The sequence below is a fragment of the Manis javanica genome, chromosome X, assembly GCF_040802235.1.
Source record: "Manis javanica isolate MJ-LG chromosome X, MJ_LKY, whole genome shotgun sequence".
In the NCBI taxonomy this organism is placed as follows: domain Eukaryota; kingdom Metazoa; phylum Chordata; class Mammalia; order Pholidota; family Manidae; genus Manis; species Manis javanica.
The window spans coordinates 20,762,918-20,780,869 of record NC_133174.1 but is presented as its reverse complement, the minus strand read 5'-3'; the positions used below and the strand labels follow the sequence as shown (position 1 = coordinate 20,780,869).

Genomic DNA, 17,952 nt, shown 5'->3' with positions numbered 1-17,952 from the left:
TGGGAAAAGACCATGATTTTCGAAACTATGGAAATCAGCAATTCAAGCTATACCATTTACATAGCTGAGTATAATGTATATCATGAATCTTGCTCATCTCCGTTTCTAGAACATAGCCTGATGAATAGTAGATGCTTAATAAATACTGGATGAATGAACTTTGTATTGTGTATAAAGGAGAAAGAAATCACAAGGAGTACAATTATTTAAGAACAAAGCAATTCCATCAACCACGAGCAAGTACATTGCTATATATTTACCAAAAAAGGGTTACATGAGATTAACACATTGATACATTATGAAATGTGTAATTCTTTTATAGAAGACCTGCATTTGAGTAAGCACATTTGGGATTTGAATGTAAATATAAACTCTCAGTGGACTCTGGGACAATTTAGTTCAGTCTAAGCCACGGTTTTCTTATTTAAGGTCAGGAATTTGGGTCGTATATTCCTTCCAGCTGTGGCATTCTAAATTTCTAAGTTTCTGAGTTTTAGTTAAATAAAACTGATTCATTAAATAATCTGGGCTTTATGGCTATATATGGGAAAAAATATACTTAGTCACAGTATCAGTAGTATATAATAAAAATAATTTGGGTATGTTTTTTGTAGTTCATTTTTTCCTGTGTCTTACAGAAGGCAGGCATATTTTCTTGATATTTATTTTTTCTTGCACTCTACAAGCAAAAATAAGTGCCAATGACTTCTTTACAGGGTGTAAGAATGATTCAGTATAGGAGATTTGGAAGTTACAACAATAAGAGCAATTTCTCCTTCTAAATCCAGTGTCTGTTATGGTTCCCAAAGGATTGAAAAGTGTTTTTAAAACATTGTGCAAGTTCATGTTCATGACTGATTCCTATGAAGAATATTGTCCTCATACAGTATCTGTATAATACAGAAAATCTAAATTGAAGTTTGACAGTACCTATCTCTCCATTTTTTAATTGCCAAAATAAACCTATTAAATTTGCTGAAGCACAGTGTTTATGTAACCACTTTCTGAGTTTTATCTCAGATGTTGCACAGCACCACGGAAGAGTATTATCTGCTCCTCACACAGTTAACAAATCTAGTGTGCCAGCTTCAAAAAGTTACATACACTATGGAAGGAGAAATTCATAGAAAATTAAAAGAAAAAAGGGAATTTTTAAATTTTAATGTAAATTTTAATGAAGATTAGATTTTCTTTTTCTCACTTATTACAAAAATTGTGGGAGTATTTGAAATGACATTTAGCACATAAACTTTATTTGGGTGTATTTTAGTTAAATTCTTAAAATTATTCACTTTTTGGCTAAGAAGAAGTAAGAAATATCAGCCCCCAAAAGTAATTTTTCACAACAAATAACTGAAGAAAGGATTTACAAGGAAGGTACCATCTGAACTCAAATTATAGCACTGATAATTTCAAGCCTGAAGAAACCTGATTATAGTGTTTGCTCATCTTACAAGACAGGGAAATCCTAGGTAACAGGGGTGAGAAAATGTAGTCTGAAAATCTAATTGATTGTCTATGTTTAAAATAAATAACACAAATAACAAAACACAAGAGAACCTTTTTATTATCACACATTTATATGTTTTAAAATCTGTATTTAGACCCCTTGAAGTAATAGAATTTACTTGAAGAAATTCTAAGTACCTCTATCACTACAGAGAGTCCCAGTGTATACATAGGCAAAGTCAAAAGTCCCAGTGTAAAACTGCTGAAAGTATTTAATTATATCATTGCATGATTTGCCAAATGTGATAAAAATGGAGCTGCATACCTACAAGGAAAGAATGGTTCATTTTCATGTCTATTTTTAACTAAGTGTGAGAAAATAGTCTTTTTTTTAACAGAAGTTCTGAAAACGTTCAAGAACATAGAAAATTAGAACTTTAATGGTAAAAAGAATATTGAATGACATTTGACTACCTTCCACCTTTCCCTCCTCCACTTTAAAGATCTGGTAACTGAGGTTCTAGAAGGATAAATGACCAGACTAAAGTTTTCTATTAGCCCATTTGAGGGCTAAAATACAATTTTATGACACTCTGTACTTGGTTTTCTTTCCTCACTATACTGATTCCAATATTCAGCTTTCTGGTTTTTTTTCTTATGTATGTTATGTGATTTTTCTCTTCATTGCTTACTAGGAAAGCAAGATTAGTTAACCAAGCATGCATGTTTGGTTCTCCAGACAATTCCCAGGTGCTATGACTGTGTCCAGGATGTCAAGATTTTACATAGTTCTGTGAGTCTGGACAGAGGCAAAAGCCGGGTGGCAGGACCTTCTCTTTTGTTCTTCACCAGCCTGATATTGTCACATGGTCTTGGATTCCTATTGGCTTGGCTTCCATCCCTGCCTAGTGACTAGCAGCATGATGAGAAAACTCAGGTTGAGGTTTCTCCCTGGGGATTATCTCTTGATGTTTTCATTGTTGATGCCTTGGGCTGACGTTTCATATCTGATATCCTCTCGCTCTAACTTCTGCCAGTGAACATTAGTAAATAAAGTACTTCCAAACAAGATGTCAGTGTGACCCAACTGTGTAGTTTGGCAGGTCAAGAGATAGGATTTTGGTCCTTCACCTGATTTCTCATCCATCATCATTCATATTTCTGGGATGACACATGGTACTGGAACGTAATTGTTAAGAGTTCAAACTCTGGGTTCAAAGCTAGCATTATGTCCTTGAGGGAATAATTCAAGTGTTCTGTGACATTTTCCTCATTAAGCAAAGTATAGCGTAATAAAACATAAATAACAGAACTGTTGGAAGGAAAAAATGGCAGTTTATTTGAAGAGGTTAGCATTATGTCTGACAGTGTAGTGCTTGATAAAATGTAGCTCTGATTACTACTATTATTGTGGTGGCTTTCCACTCTCCATATAGTAATTACTATCACCATCTCTTTCTCTCTTAGAGTTTATTGAAATCTGCTGTAGAGAAAGGAGGGGTTTTGGTTTACTTGCATTTAAAGTATCAACTATACGGGCTGCTAGGTATATAAACTCTAGATAAATTTTCCACTCATTCACAGTCCCAGCAGTTCTCATCTGAAATAGAGATTGTATCAGAGAATTGTTTTAAAAAAAATTAAATGAGAGCTGACAGTCAAAGAGAAACTCGAAGATTGAGTTTAATGTTAAACAATATCAATGGCAATTTGCCGCTGTGAGTATGGTGTGTGTGTTAAAGAGCCCAAACATCTTTGTAAATTTGAATCCTCAAAGCTAATAAAGAACACAAATGAAAATGATAATGTTGCAGTTTCAGTAGACTGGGTTTTGGATTATTTTATAATTACGATGTTATGGTTTTCTCTTACTAAAATACTAACAATTCTAGGCCACTAGAATTCTGGCCACTAAAATACTAGGCCACTAAAGCCTAATAAGCTGGTTGCTTACCAACTATGGTGAGCACATCTTTTGATTTGCTCCTGTGCTTTCAGAAAAGTTGAGAGTGTTTTTGAAGCAGACACAGAGAAAGGAGCCTTATTTAAATGATATAATCCATAAGTGAAATAGAGAAAACAAAAAAGCTTTGCTGGTGTTCAGGGCTCCTCTATCTCTGCTTCAATATGCACACTTTTATAAAGGCCCTCTCCAGAAATAGAGCTCCTGTGAGATGCTTAAAATGACACCATCAGTGGTTACGCTTGTCTTATGTTTTTTCAAAATAAAAATATTTCTACAAAGGATAGTATATCCAATCTCTTATACTGTGATTTTGTTTCTTACTAATTGATTTTTCTTCCAGAGCTAAAGAAAGGGGCTGACAGAAGGGAAGCAGAAACAAGAACGGGAGTGGGATAGATTGTATTATTTCTCAGAAATATTTACTTACTCTCCCTATTCAAGGGGTAGAGTGTGTTTCCTTATCCTTTGATTTTTGGGTTTTTTGATGTGACTTGCTTTGGCCCACAGAATGCAGTGAAAATAACAGCATGCCTGGTCTGAGCCTTGTTCTTACAGAGTTTTGTATTTTTTTGCTTGCAGTCTTGTGCTTTTGCCATTGCTATGAGGATATTTTTGAGATAGCTTGTCAGTTCAACAAGGAGGAGGGAGATGCATGAAGCAGAGCTGCTCACCACATCTGGCCTAAATCAGGTGATCTATACCTTAAAGATTGATACATAAGAAATAAATGCATTGTGCTGTATATAACCAAGATTTTGTGTTTTCATACAGTGCGTCATAGCAATACATACTGAAAACTGGTTTTGCTTACTCTCCACAATTTTTCAAGTTCCTTTTCCCTCACCCAAGGCCTGAAGAAACTCATTGAATAGAATATAGTGCAGACATAACCTGACAAATATTTCTGTTCATTTTCCAGGCCCAAGTAAAGCCTCCATGTTTGTTTTCTTTTGGAGTATATCAAATTGCCTCCTTAAGCTTGTTGTTTTTAGTTGCTTCTATTGTTTTTAATCTTCATCTTTTCATGAAGATTCTCTTAAAACAGTGATCAATCAAGGGTGTTTTACTTTTCTCTTTTGCTCTGTTTTCTTGAATCATCGCATGGTGATTTATACAAATTGACTCTGTCTAGGATTGCTATTCAAATTCCAGGTCCTTAGTCTTAATATTTTCTTCTTTAGCTCCTTGTTACTTACTATTTTGTATTGTGTGCAGGAAAAAAATCATTATTGGAGCTTTTACAAAGTGTATGAGATGGAAATAAAGTGTATTCATCTTTATTTTGATCCTTTCAGACAGGCTCTTTCATTGCTTGTGAAACTTACCAAAAAATTGGGCATGTTGTTGAGGGCATCTCCAACCTCTTTAATCTCTGTAAACATGCATCAGTTACAAAGTAAACCAACTTAATCAGATTAAAGTATAGATTAAAACATTAAGTTTACTCCTCCTCTTTTAATTCAGGTGAATCCTACTACAGCTTTGTAAAGGGAGATTCTAGAATTTAGTTACTTGGTAAGTCATGAAAAAGTTTCAGTATGTTAAGTGGGACAGCTCAGTGGAAAAAGGCAGACCTGGCATAAGATTTTTTCCACATGTCTCTGCTATTTGTTTGGTTTATTTAAAAAATGACTCATACTGGAATATTTTTAAAACATGCTTTTTCTCTTATTCAGGCTTCCTTCTTTTATGGTATTATTATAATTTGACAATTATAACTATTACAATAGTAATCCTTTCTTACTACTCATTATTGATACCATTAGAGAGCCTCTAATCTCCAAAAGAGTCTTTCCTACGCCCACTTTCAATTTTGATACAAACTTGAGCACTCTGTTATCCACCTAATATCAAAGTTACATTTTCAAATTCAAACCAGATTATCTCATTTTGTCTTTTTTTATTTATTTATTGGTATCATTAATATACACTTAAATGAACAACATTGTGGTTACTAGATTCCCTCCATTATCAAGTCCCCACCACATACCCCATTGCAGTCACTGTCCATCAGTGTAGTAAGATGCTATAGAGTCACTACTTGTCTTCTCTGTGCTATACTGCCTCCCTGTGCTCCTCCCCCCTACATTATGTGTGCTAATCATAATGTCCCTTTTTCCCCTTATCCCTCCCTTCCCACCCATCCTCCACAGTCCCTTTCCCTTTGGCAACTGTTAATCCATTCTTGGGTTCTGTGATTCTGCTGCTGTTTTGCTCCTTCAGTTTTTTCTTTGTTCTTATACTCCACAGATGAGTGAAATCATTTGGCACTTCTTTTTCTCCACCTAACTTATTTCACTGAGCATAATACCCTCTAGCTCCATCCATGTTGTTGAAAATGGTAGGATTTGTTTTCTTCTCATGGCTGAATAATATTCCATTGTGAGTATGTACCACATCTTCTTTACCCATTCATCTACTGATGGACACATAGGTTGCTTCCATTTCTTGGCTATTGTAAATAGTGCTGCGATAAACATAGGGCTGCATATGTCTTTTTGAAACTGGGCTGCTGCATTCTTAGGGTGAATTCCTAGGAGTGGAATTCCTGGGTCAGATAGTATTTCTATTTTGAGTTTTTTGAGGAACCTCCATACTGCTTTCCACAAAGGTTGAACCAATTCACATTCCCACCAGCAGTGTAGGAGGGTTCCCCTTTCTCCACATCCGCACCAAAATTTGTTGTTTGTTTTTGGATGTTGGCCATCCTAACTGGTGTGAGGTGATATCTCATTGTGGTTTTAATTTGCATTTCTCTGATGATTAGCAATGTGGAGCATCTTTTCATGTGCCTGTTGGCCATCTGAATTTCTTCTTTGGAGAAGTATCTGTTCAGATCCTCTGCCCATTTTTTAATCGGATTAGTTGCTTTTTGTTTGTTGAGGTGCATGAGCTCTTTATATATTTTGGTTGTCCATCCCTTATCAGATATGTCATTTATGAATATATTCTCACATACTGTAGGATGCCTTTTTGCTCTGCTGATGGTGTCCTTTAATATACAGAAGCTTTTTAGTTTGATATAGTCCCACTTGTTTATTTTTGCTTTTGTTTCCCTTGCCCATGGAGATATGTTCATGAAGAAGTTGCTCATGTTTATATTCAAGACAGTTTTGCCTATATTTTCTTCTAAGAGTTTTATGGTTTCATGACTTATATTCAGGCCTTTGATCCATTTTGAGTTTACTTTTGTGTATGGAGTTAGACAGTAATCCAGTTTCATTCTCTTATATGTAACTGTCTAGTTTTGCCAACAACAGCTTTTGAAGAGACTGCCATTTCCCCATTGTATATCCATGGCTCCTTTATCATATATTAATTGACCATATATGTTTGGGTTAATATCTGGACTCTCTATTCTGTTCCACTGGTCTATAGGTCTGTTCTTGTGCCAGTAGCAAATTGTCTTAATTACTGTGGCTTTGTAGTAGAGCTTGAAGTTGGGAAGTGAGATCCCCCCTGCTTTATTCTTCCTTCTCAGGACTGCTTTGGCTATTCAGGGTCTTTTGTGGTTCCATATGAATTTTAGGGCTATTTGTTCCAGTTCGTTGAGGAATGCTGTTGGTATTTTGATAGGGATTGCATTGAATCTGTAGATTGCTTTAGGCAGGATGGCCATTTGACAATATTAATTCTTCCTACTCAAGAGCATGGGATGAATTTCCATTTATTAGTATCCTCTTTGATTTATCTTAGGAGTTTCTTGTAGTTTTCTCTGAATAGGTCTACCACTTCCTTGGTTAGGTTTATTCCTAGGTATTTTATTCTTTTTGATGCAATTTTGAATGTAATTTTTTCCTGATTTCTCTTTCTGCTAGTTCATCATTAGTGTATAGAAATGCTACAGATTTCTGTGTGTTAATTTTGTATTCTGAAAATTTGCTGAATTCAGATATTCTAGTAGTTTTGGAGTGGATTCTTTAGGGTTTTATATGTACAATATCATGTCATCTACAGACAGTAAGTTTTTTACTTCTTTCTTGTTATCTGGATACCTTTTATTTATTTGTGTTATCTGATTGCTGTGGCTAGGACCTTCAGTACTATGTTGAATAAAAGTGGGGATAGTGGGCTTCCTTGTCTTGTTCTGACCTTAGAGGAAAAACTTTCAGCTTCTCACTGTTAAGTATGATGTTGGCTGTGGTTTTGTCATATATGGCCTCTATAATGTTGTTGTACTTGCCCTCTATACCCATTTTTTGTGAGTTTTTATCATGAATGGATGTTGAATTTTGTCTAATGCTTTTTCAGCATCTATGGAAAAGACCACGTGGTTTTTGTCGTTCTTTTTTTTGATGTGGTGGATGATGTTGATGGATATTCCTTTCATCCCTAGGGTGAATTCCAGTTGATAATGGTGTATGATCCTCTTGATGTATTTTTGAATTTAGTTTGCTAATATTTCGTTGAGTATTTTTTAATCTGTTTTTTTAATCAGGGATATTTGTCTGTAGTTTTCTTTGTTTGTGGGATCTTTGCCTGGTTTTGGTATTAGAGTGAGGCTGAATTCATAGAATGAGTTTGGAAGTATTCCCTCCTCTTCTATTTTCTGGAAAACTTTAAAGGAAATGGGTATTATGTCTTCTCTGTATGTCTGATAAAATTCAGCAGTGAATCCATCCGGTCTGGAAGTTTTGTTTTGGGGTAGTTTTTTGATTACTGATTCAATTTTGTTGCTGGTAATCAGTCTGTTCAGATTTTCTGTTTCTTCCTGGATCAGTCTTGGAAGGTTGTATTTTTCTAGAAAGTTGTCCATTTCTTCTAGTTTATCCACTTTGTTAGCATATAAATTTTCATAGTATTCTCTAATAATTATTTGTATTTATGTGGTGTCCATCATGATTTTTCCTTTCTCATTTCTGATTTGGGTTATGTGTGTAGATTTTCTTTTTGTCTTAATAAGTCTTGCTAGGGTTTTATCTATTTTGTTTATTTTCTCAAAGAACCATCTCTTGGTTTCATTAATTTTTACTATTGTTTCATTCTTCTCAATTTTATTTACTTCTTTTCTGATCTTTATTATGTCCTTCTTTATGCTGACTTTGGGCTTCATTTGTTCTTCTTCTTCCAGTTTCTATAATTGTGAATTTAGACTATTCATTTGGGTTTCTTCTTCCTCTTTAAATAGGCCTGGATTGCTATGAACTTCCCTCTTGAACTGCCTTCTCTGTGTCCCACAGAAGTTGGGTCATTGTACTGTTGTTTTCATTTGTCTCCATATATTGCTTGATTTCTGTTTTAATTGAACATTGATCCATTGATTATTTGGGAGCATGTTGTTTAGCCTCTATATGTTTGTGAGCCTTTTTTTCTTTGTACAATTTATTTTTAGTTTTATACCCTTGTGTTCTGAGAAGTTGGTTGATACAATTTCAATCTTTTTGAATTTACTGAAGCTTTTTGTGGCCTAGTATGCAGTCTATTCTGGAAAATGTTTTGTGTGCACTTGAAAAGAATGTGTATCCTGCTGCTTTTGGGTGGAGAGTTCTGTAGATGTCTGTTAGTTCCATCTCTTCTAATGTGTTGTTCAATGCTTCTGTCTCCTTACTTATTTTCTGTCTGGTTCATCTGTCCTTTGGAGTGAGTTGTGTGTTGAAGTCTTGTTGAATGAATGCATTACATTTTATTTCTCCTTTTAATTCTGTTAGAATTTTTTTCACATATGTAGGTGGTCCTGTGTTGGGTGCATAGATATTTATAATGGTTTTATCCTTTTGTTGGATTGACCCCTTTATCATTATGTAATGTTCTTCTCTGTCTCTTGTGACTGTCTTTGTTTTGAAGTCTATTTTGTCTGACACAAGTACTGCAACACATGCTTTTTCCTCCCTATTAATTGCATGAAATATCTTTTTCCATCCCTTCACTTTTAGTTTGTGTGTATGTTTGGGTTTGAAGTCAGTCTCTTGTAGGCAACATATAGTTGGGTCTTGTTTTTTATCCATTCAGTGACTCTATGTCTTTTGTTTGGTGCATTCAGATCATTTACATTTAGGGTTATTATCGATAGGTATGTACTTATTGCCATTGCAGGCTTTAGATTCGTGGTTACCAAAGGTTCGAGGGTAACTTCCTACTATCTAAGAGTCTAACTTAACTCACTTAGTATGCTATTACAAACACAACCTAAAAGTTCTTTTTTTTTGTTTTCCTCCTTTTCTTCATCCTCCATTCTTTATGTATTAGGTATCATATTCTGTAGTCTTTTTCTATCTCTTTTTATTACCTCTGGTGACAACTATTTAACCTTAGGAACACTTCCATCTATAGCAGTCCCTCCCAAATACACTGTAGAGATGGTTTGTGGGAGCTAAATTCTCTCAGCTTTTACTTATCTGGAAATTATTTAATCTCTACTTCAAATTTAAATGATAATCTTGACTAATAAAGTATTATAAAGTATTCTTGGTTCGAGACCCTTCTACTTCATTGCATTAAATATATCATGCCACTCCCTTCTGGCCTGTTAGGTTTCTGCTGAGAATTCTGATGGTAGCCTGATCAGTTTCCCTTTGTATGTGATCTTATTTCTTTCTCTGGCTGCTTTTAATAGTCTGTCCTTATTCTTGATCTTTGCCATTTCAATTATTATATGTCTTGGTGTTGTCCTCCTTGAGTCCCTTGTGTTGGGAGATCTGTGCACCTCCATGGTCTGAAAACCTATCTCCTTCCCAAGATTCAGGAATTTTTCAGCAATTACCTCCTCAATGACACTTTCTATCTCTTTTTCTCTCTCTTCTTCTTTTGGTACCCGTATAATATGAATGTTGTTCCATTTGGATTGGTCACACAGTTATCTCAATATTCTTTCATTCTTATAGATCCTTTTTTCTGTCTGTGCCTCAGCTTCTTCATATTTGTCTTCCTTAATTTCTATTTCATTTATTGTCTCCTCCACCGTATCTAACCTGCTTTTAATACCCTCCACTGTGTTCTTCATTGATTGGATCTCCATCCTAAATTTGTTCCTGAGATCTTGAATATTTTTCTGTACATCCATGAGCATGTTAATGATTTTTATTTTGAAATCTCTTTCAGGAAGATTCATGATGTCAATTTCTTTTGAATCTTTCTCAGATGTATTCATAATTTTGCTTTGAACTGGCTTCCTTAACTTTCATAATTTGTCTGTGGTGCCCTTTAGTGCCCAGAAGCTCTACTCTCTGGAGCTGCTCAGCCCATGGAGCAATGTTGGGGATCACAGGGGAGTGGTGTTTGTACTTGGGGGGAGGAAAGAGCTGTTGCCTGCTTCCCAGCTGCTATGCTAGTCTCCACTGCCACAACCAGTGGGCCGAACACATAGGTGTAAGCCTCTATGCTTTGTGTTTGTAGGCAGGGCTTCCTTCTGGCTAGCCTTATACCAGGGCAGGGGTTGCCAGTTTGCAAGCCTGAGCCAGGAGCAGGCTAGCTGGGAGGAAGACCCACCAGGCTGCATATTATGGTGGGGGGCCTTGGAGCTGTGTAGCCAGCCAAGGGCATGTAGTGCCGGAAGATTGTTTAAGCTCCCAACCTGCTGGGCAGAGTGTTCCAGACAATTTTGTCTACTTCTCCTATCTCCTGAACAGTAAGCTCTGTGCAATCCTTGCCCCTTTAGTAGCCCTCTCAGTTTTAGGAAGTCTCTCAGACTGCCCACCCAGATCAGCCAGATATGAATCCCTGTTCTCCACAAGCAGCTGGAATCTCCATCTCTCCAGGTATTCTGCCTATCTTAGCTTTCCAACCCCACTAAATCACCAGAGCACTATGCAATGTAGGTTCGTGCTCCCAGAGCAGATCTCCATGTCTAGGTGTTCAGCAGTCCCAGGCCTCCACTCCCTCCCCGCTCTGTTTCTCTTCCTCCCACCAGTGAGCTGGGGTTGGGGAAGGGTTTGAGCCCTGCCAGGTCATACCTTTGGTATGTTACCCTGTTCCATGAGGTCTGCTCTTTTCTCCATATGTATGCAGTCTGGCACAGCCTTCTTTCCTGTTGCTCTTTCAGGATTATTTGTATTAATTATATTTTCATATTATATGTGGTTTTAGGATGATGTCTCTGTCTCATCTCTCACACTGCCATCTTTCTATCTCATTTTTTACTTAAACTCTTCAACCATTTCCAGTTGTACTCGGAATAAATTCTAATGTCTTAAACATGGCCTTAAATTCTCTGTTTCTCTTGCTTTTCTTTTATGTCAGCTCTGCTATCTTCTTTCTTATTCTCTGGAAAATTCCTTTTCTGGAAAACTCTTATCTTGGGCCTTAACAACTGGAAAAACATGGAAGTACAAGAATGCGTGGAATATTTAGGAAAGGAAAAATTGTTCTTTATAAATGTGACATAGGGACATATCAGGAGTAGATGCAAAGATTAGCTCATGTTTTCTCATGTTCTATACAATGTATGTGTTTATGTTTGCATAAGTATGAGTAATAATGTATGCATTATATAAATGCATGTGTTATGTGTTTCTTGGTTAATCAAGTTAAAATATAATAAATTCAATTTAGCAAGTATGATCAAATGCCCTTCAATATGGTGATATAAATTACTTAACCTATTATTTAGCTTCAGGTTGCTCATCTAAAAAAATAGTAATACCTACTTACGGGGTTGTTGTATTTCATATATTTTTTTGGTAAGGCGCACTAAGCACAACACATTGGAGCTATTCTGTGCACATCAGGGAGTTAACTGCAGTGAGAAATGTTAAACACAAAGCAGATATTTTACTCCCAATGAGGTTGTGAACTCCCTCAAAACAAAATCTTTAAAGGGCAAAAGGGCTAAGTACCCATTAACCTATTCATATTTTACTTAAATGACTAAAAATAGTAAAACCTTCTTGACCCAAAATACCATTTCACAAATGCAGACTTCTCCTATAAGGTCACTAAGGAAAGTTCTGATGGTGAGCATTGACCACAAATATTTAAATAACTAAATTTGCCATGTTTGTGTGGTCAGAACTTATTCCCCTTTAGGTTCAGCCACTGTATGTATCTCTCTGATTAAGCATATTAAGCATATGTTCCATTATTAACTAACATTTTAACTTGATTGTCTTTTGCTAATAAAGCTTCCAGGAGCTCCTTAGCCACTGCATTATTCATGAAAACAGGTTAAAATTACTATACTAATTTAGTTTTAAAAATATTATGGGCAGGTCAGGTAATGGAGAATATTGTAATGCTTAAGGGAAAAGAGTATAGAAAACATCTAAGAAAACAAGTTAAGAAATTAGTAGTCTACATACCCCTTTGTATAGAGCTTAAAAGTTTAGACTTAAAAAATAAACTGAACCTCTTCTTTATAAATTTAAGTTGCAAAACTCATGAGGACAGATTATTTTATCTGATAATGCCTCTGGTAACTACTATAAATGCAACTTGTACTATTCTAACATTCAAGGATTTTGTTTTGGCTAGAATCCATCATTGGAATAAAAGGTTATTAAAAACAAGTACAACTTCAAAATGTTGAAGATCTCCTTTGAACTTGTAAAGGCTTACTAAAGAAGAATGCAAATAGTATTTGTGAGTTTATAAACTGAGTAATGCATTTAATAATAATTTCTTCTTAGAGAAACTTTTTTATTATTCTTTAATTTAATTTATTCCAAAACAGAACTCCAACCATGGAGGTGTCTATGGCACAGTTAATCACTTGGAAAAACAGGGCTTCCCTAGGATATAAGCTTAAATATTTTATTCTCTGACATTTGGTGGCTCTTAATGAACAAGAGAGAAGTAGAGGGAGAATGAATATAGTACTGGCATAGTTCACTCCATTTGGTGTGAAATGTAGGTTTAAATCCTGGGTACTAGTTTCATGATGCTGGGCAAATTGCTTAACCTCTTCATGTCTCAGTTAACTTCTGGGTATGATAGTAATGGTCCTTGTGATGATTTGATGAGATAATAGCTATATGTTGTTGTGTTGCTGTAGCAGATTGAGTTTCCCAGGAAGCTAACTGACTTGAAGATTAAGTTCATTAATGAGTATTCTTGGGATAAATATGTAGAAGGGAATATACAGAGGTAGAATTAGGCAAAGAAAGAATCTGGACAGCAATGCAGTCTCAGTGGAAGTCTCAGTCAACCCATGGGAAGCTCTGTAAATGAACTGACTCTTCAGAGGAGTCCTGAGTTTGGATGAGAGGAATGAGTCTTTATGCCCCTTTGTATATCAGTCATTAGATCTGAGTATTGACCGACTGAGGCTGTTCTCTTTAGCTGAGGCAACCACTGAAGAGGGCTTGAGAGCTTGAGGGCTGTCAATCAGTATCAGTACTTTCAGCACCTGGAATAATCTACCCTTCATTTCTGAAGGGGATCTGGGCAGCACTTTAGTGTCCACCACAGTTGGTCACAAAATTAACTGTTTAACAATATATGCTATAAGGAGGGTCTTCTTTCATATTTCAAAGAGATCTCGGAAGTTCCATTCTGCTTATTTTATTTTATTCAGCTGCAATGTTTTTCTACTTGAATTTGCTCTTCTATACTGGCTCAGTCATCTTATGAGATATCTTACATATCTTATATCACTTAATTTTCATAATAAATGGTCAATTTTGTATCATTTTCAACAAGTTACTATGATAAAATTGATGTCAAAATAGAGTATATAAACTTTTTAATTTATAAATCTATATAGTGAAATAAAAATTCAACCAAAATATATTTTTTAATCTAAAGCCTATGAGGTATTTTATTTAGAACTTTGGTGTGGTTGGTGTTTGTTATAGTTCATAATTTATTCATTCTATTTTGACAAAATCTTCTAATGCCTACAGGATTTTACTTCAGCATATGCTGTAGGCAAGTTATCATATTAAGATTAAATGCTAGATATTTAAATTTTTTATTTAATTTTGTAAGTAGGTTAATTGCATAGATTTCATTTACTTGTTAAAAGTGTTTCATTTGAATATACGGACAGGTAGACCTAGACTTTTCATAGACATCTGATAAGTATTCTTAAATCTTACATAAAATATATTGGCTCCATAATTTCTTGCTATACTGTTCACTTATTTTGATTTAGAAGCACCGTGAACTGACTAAAATGAGGAGTTACCTACTGCCAGTATCCTAAATAGGATAAAGTGGAAATATCACAAGATATAATGTGATATGCACATATTCACTGGTCTTCAAACAAATGCATTTTGTCCTCTGAGAAATATTAGATAGAGAAGCATAAGCAGTACACCATGAGAAAGTAGCAGAGAAGAGGTGGGCTTTTTGAAATAGCACACTTGTATGAGGCAGGGAAATGGGTAGCATATTCAATGAAGGGAATGTGGAATTAAGGGCATTTCTCCATAACCAAGAGGCTAGAAAAAAAAGCCTTGGAGGTACATAAAAACTGAAAATTAGATCCAAATGAGAAACAGCACAATGTATCATGGGCATACAATTCTCAAAGCAGACAGATGATAAGAATGGCTTTTCTTCTGGCCTGTCACCAAGAATTGCAATCATATGAAGCATGTTGGAGCTGGTTATTTTAGAAGGCTTCCAAAAGTGTTGTTCTTAACAGGTTACTGGTAGAACATAACAGTATCAAGTCTCCAGGTCATGGAATCAGAGATTCCCACTTCATCACATGAGACTTACTAGAAATTTTCCCCAGGCTATGGCACCAGTTTTTCAGACACTTTTAGCTTCTGATAGTGATATGATCTTTTCTTAAATATCTTCTGTGAGTTTGTCCTTAAGGAATTTTAGAGGTAAATTAGAATTTGTTGCATTGAGACCTGGTTGCTATAGTCGGATGAACTTTAAAGAAGAAATTCTTGGAGCTGCCTAGGTCATTCCCAACTTTGCTCTCCCTCACAAGAACAACTGACAGCAATTCATGGACAAGACACCACCGAGACAATCCTAGAACATGGGGGTGAGGTTGAAGCACCCCCTGCATCACAGAGACCAAGGCAGACTGTATTAGAAGGGTAAGGAAAGTGACTTCACCCTGATAGTATTACCCTTCCCCAAGACCACTGCAGCACCAAACAGGTGTTTTTAGAGGCAAAAAATAATAATAAACATAAAGATCAATGAAACAGAATTGAAAGCCTGGAAATAAACTTTTGCATATAGGATCCGCTAATATTTGACAAGGAAGCCAAGAATTCTCAATGGGAAAAGGAGATAGTTTCTTCAATAAACAGTGCTGGAAAAACTGGATAACCACATGCAGAAGGATGAAATTGGACTCCTGGCTACCACTCACAAGAATTAGCTCGAACTGGATTAAAGACTTAAACCTAAGACTTGAAACTGTGAACTTCTTAGAAGAAAACATAGGGTGAAAGCTCCTTGACATCTATCTTGGCAATGATTTTTTCAATATTATACCAAAAGCACAAACAAGAAAAACAAAATAAGTGGAACTACACAAAATGTAAAGGCAACCTGTGTAACGGGAGAAAATACTTCAGGAACATCTACCTGATAAGGGGTTAACATACAAAATATGTAAGGAACTCATACAACTCAATAGTAACAAATGAACAAATAAAAACCCACGAACATTCCAATTAAAATATTGGCAAATGAGCTGAAGAGATATTTTTCCAAAGAAGACATACAGATGGCCAAAAGGTATATATGAAAAGGTGCTTAACATCACAAGTCATCAGGGAAATGCACCCCAAAACCACAAAGAGCTATCACGTCACACAATTAGGACGGCTATTACCAAACAGATAAAAGACAGAAAGTGTCAGTGAGATCATGGAGAACAGGGAAACTTTGTGTTCTGTTCGTGAGAATGTAAATTGTTGCAGTCACAATGGGAAACAGTATGGAGATTCATCAAAAAATTAAAAATAAAACTACCATATGATCCAGCAATCTCACTTCAGGTTATAGCCAAAACAATTGAAATTAGGCTCTCAAAAAGATATCTACACCTCCATGTTCATTAAAACATTATTCATAGTTGAGACATGGAGACAATCTAACTGTCCATCTATAGATGAACTGAAGAAGAAGGAGTGTTACATGTATACAATGCATATTATTCAGCTGAGAAAAAGGAAATCCTGCCATTTGCAACAACATAGATGGACCTTGAGGGCATTAAGCTAAGTGAAGTAAGTTCAACAGAGAAAGACTAATACTGTATGACCTCACTTATATGTGAAATCTACAAAAGCCAAGCTCATAGAAACAGAGTAGAATGGTGGTTGCCAGGGGCTGGGAGTGGGAGAAATGGGGAGATGTTAGTCAAAGGGTAAAACTTATAGTTAAATATTAATAAGTTCTGGGGATCTAATATACAATATGGTGACTATAATTAACAATACTATATCATATACTTAAAAGTTACTGAGAAAGTAGGTCTAAAATAGTCTCATCAAAAAATGAAATGGTAATGATGGGAGGTGTTGGAAATATTAACTAACCCTACTTTGGTAATCATTTTCCAATATATAAATATAAAATCACATTGTAACACCACATTGTGTCAATTATAGCTCAATAAAGCTGCAAAATAACAAAATAAAATGCAAGGCTTCCGAATTGAGGCCAGCCCTCAAGTAGACAAGGACTTGTGCTAGAATGAAACTCAGTGCACTGCTTCCTTCTTTTAGGAAGTCATACAGTGAAAAACAAAGTTAGCTGAATGAAATAATGTACTTAGTGATATAGATTATTTACATTTGGGCATAAGCTCCTTATCTCATCATAATCTGGTCATGGACAGGCAGCCATGAACTTGGTATAGCATAGTTTTACATATATCATTTAATTTAATCCTCAAATCTACGTTATGAGATATAATTATTAACCTCATTTTACAGGGACTTTCCATCCAGAGAATTAGTGTGTTTCTCTCAAGTGTGTGCACTTAGCAGTTGCTGGTTGAAGATTTTCAGTGCAGACTAACTCCATTGTCCTCTTGTTTAATTACTGTGCTTTACTGACATTTGGGATATAAGTTGGCTTTAGAAGCTTTTATACAATAACTTTTTAAATGAAATCCCATATATATCCTAACACACAAAATAGATGAAAGTAGATGTGTTTAGTTTGATTTGGGAAGGTGTGGAATTTGATATCTACTCAGACTCCATCAGCCCCATTTGCCTTATTCTGGACCCTTCTGGACCAGATTATCCTAGAGATTGGCATAATTATTAGAGGCCAAATAACTTTCATTTTGTTCACTTGAGAATATAACCAAGGTACATATGTATACATATAATCTGGGTACACAGAGTACAAAACTGTAGAGAACAAAGGAAGTCTTTGCTCAGAGGTTCAGGGGGAACACTGATAGAATCAACCCCCAAATCCAACAACCTGGGAATATGTTAGCTGCTTGTTTCAGTGTCTCCTTTAAGTCTCTCTTTGCCATATTTTTATTGGTACAAAGAATCATTGATAAAAGCAACATTAATTGTCAGTCTATATCACTTTAGCTAAGCTGATGCATGTTAATTCTATTTTAAGATTTTTTCAGAGGATGTACAAAGTATATCAGTATTTCTACCACTTTTTTTTTAACTCCTTGTTAGGGTCAGTTGCCTTAGGTTAAAAAAAAA

General features: G+C 35.5%; 1 long non-coding RNA gene across 1 annotated transcript in view; it reads left to right on the top strand.

Annotated features, from left to right (window-relative positions):
- LOC140847328 (uncharacterized) overlaps positions 1 to 17,952 on the top strand; it is a 219,620-nt gene that overhangs the window by 26,971 nt on the left and 174,697 nt on the right. Inside the window, exon 2 of the long non-coding RNA XR_012127305.1 lies at positions 3,995 to 4,105. This is a non-coding gene — a long non-coding RNA (uncharacterized lncRNA). The remainder of the gene's footprint in view (positions 1 to 3,994; positions 4,106 to 17,952) is intronic.